A 2500-nucleotide genomic window follows, 5' to 3' on the forward strand; every position below is an offset into this window, starting at 1 on the left:
AACCCACATTACCCCCCCCCCCCCCCCCTCCTGCAGTTAACCCTGTACCACATATCTAGCACGGACCTTGACCTCCAGCAGGCCCCGGGGACCCACATTACCCCCCCCCCCCCTTCCCCCTGCAGTTACCCTGTACCACATGTCTAGCATGGACCTTGACTTCCAGCAGGCCCCGTGGACCCACATTACCCCCCCCCTGCAGTTACCCTGTGCCACATATCTAGCATGGACCTGGACCTCCAGCAGGCCCTGGGGACCCACATACTCCCCTGCTCTACTCCCCCACTAGCTTTCCTTTCTTGCAGTTACGCTCCAGCGCATATCCAGCATGGACCTTGACCTCCAGCAGGCCCCGTGAACCCACATTACCCCCCCCCCCCCCCCCCCCCCCCCCCCCGCAGTTAACCCTGTACCACGTATCTAGCACGGACCTTGACCTCCAGCAGGCCCCGGGGACCAACATACTCCTCTGCTCTACTCCCCCACTAGCTTTTCTTCTCCCGCAGTTACCCTCCACCACAAATCCAGCATGGCCCTTGCCCTCCAGCAGGCCCCGAGGACCCACATACTCCTCCGCTCTAATCCCCCATGAGCTTTCCTTCTCCTGCAGTTACCCTCCACCGCATATCCAGCATGGCCCTTGACCTCCAGCATGCCCCGGGGACGCACATCCTCCCCTGCTCTAATCCCCCACTAGCTTTCCTTCTCCTGCAGTTACCCTCCTGCGCATATCCAGCATGGACCTTGACCTCCAGCATGCCCCGTGGACCCACACTTAAGCCCCCTCCCACTGACAAAGCAAAACACCACTGGCAAAATCCTCGTGCCCCTGGTACTCCAGAATGTAAATTCAAACATGCCCCTGGTACACTGCGCAGAAACACTTTGCCACACACACGCACGCACTGCTTGTGCCTATGGTACGACAACTTTTCTCGTACCTATGGTACGACAACTTTTCTCGTGCCTATGGTACGACAACTTTTCTCGTGCCTATGGTACAACAACTTTTCGCCGTGCCCCTGGTACACCGCTCAGTAGCACTTTGCCACACAAACTCTCCTCGTGCCTATGGTACGACAACTTTTCTCGTGCCTATGGTACAACAACTTTCCTCCGTGCCCCTGGTACGACAGCTTTTCTCGTGCCTATGGTACAACAACTTTTCTCGTGCCTATGGTACAACAACTTTTCGCCGTGCCCCTGGTACACCGCTCAGTAGCACTTTGCCACACAAACTCTCCTCGTGCCTATGGTACGACAACTTTTCTCGTGCCTATGGTACAACAACTTTCCTCCGTGCCCCTGGTACGACAGCTTTTCTCGTGCCTATGGTACAACAACTTTTCTCGTGCCTATGGTACAACAACTTTTCGCCGTGCCCCTGGTACACCGCTCAGTAGCACTTTGCCACACAAACTCTCCTCGTGCCTATGGTACGACAACTTTTCTCGTGCCTATGGTACAACAACTTTCCTCCGTGCCCCTGGTACGACAGCTTTTCTCGTGCCTATGGTACAACAACTTTTCTCGTGCCTATGGTACAACAACTTTTCGCCGTGCCCCTGGTACACCGCTCAGTAGCACTTTGCCACACACACACTCCTCGTACCTATGGTACGACAACTTTTCTCGTGCCTATGGTACGACAACTTTTCTCGTGCCTATGGTACAACAACCTTTCGCCGTGCCCCTGGTACACCGCTCAGTAGCACTTTGCCACACAAACTCTCCTCGTGCCTATGGTACGACAACTTTTCTCGTGCCTATGGTACAACAACTTTCCTCCGTGCCCCTGGTACGACAGCTTTTCTCGTGCCTATGGTACAACAACTTTTCTCGTGCCTATGGTACAACAACTTTTCGCCGTGCCCCTGGTACACCGCTCAGTAGCACTTTGCCACACACACACTCCTCGTACCTATGGTACGACAACTTTTCTCGTGCCTATGGTACGACAACTTTTCTCGTGCCTATGGTACAACAACTTTTCGCCGTGCCCCTGGTACACCGCTCAGTAGCACTTTGCCACACAAACTCTCCTCGTGCCTATGGTACGACAACTTTTCTCGTGCCTATGGTACAACAACTTTTCGCCGTGCCCCTGGTACACCGCTCAGTAGCACTTTGCCACACACACACACACCACTCGTGCCTATGGTACGACAACTTTTCTCGTGCCTATGGTACGACAACTTTTCTCGTGCCTATGGTACAACAACCTTTCCCCGTGCCCCTGGGACACTGCGCAGAAAGTCTTTGCCACACACACACACCACTCGTGCCTATGGTACGACAACAGGCCCCGGGGACCTACATCGCACCTTGCTCTTGCCTCCCTTACAGCTGAAAAAGGTCCATGCCTGTGCCCTGGCCCTGCTGAAATTCCCTCTCCATTTAGCCGAGGCAGTGAGTCGGCCTCCTGTCTCCCTTTACGGTCGAAAAAGATGTGCTCCTGGGCGCGCTGGCCCTGCTGCTACTCACATCGGGCATGGACCTG

This window comes from Maylandia zebra, unplaced genomic scaffold, assembly GCF_041146795.1.
Source record: "Maylandia zebra isolate NMK-2024a unplaced genomic scaffold, Mzebra_GT3a scaffold34, whole genome shotgun sequence".
NCBI lineage: Eukaryota > Metazoa > Chordata > Actinopteri > Cichliformes > Cichlidae > Maylandia > Maylandia zebra.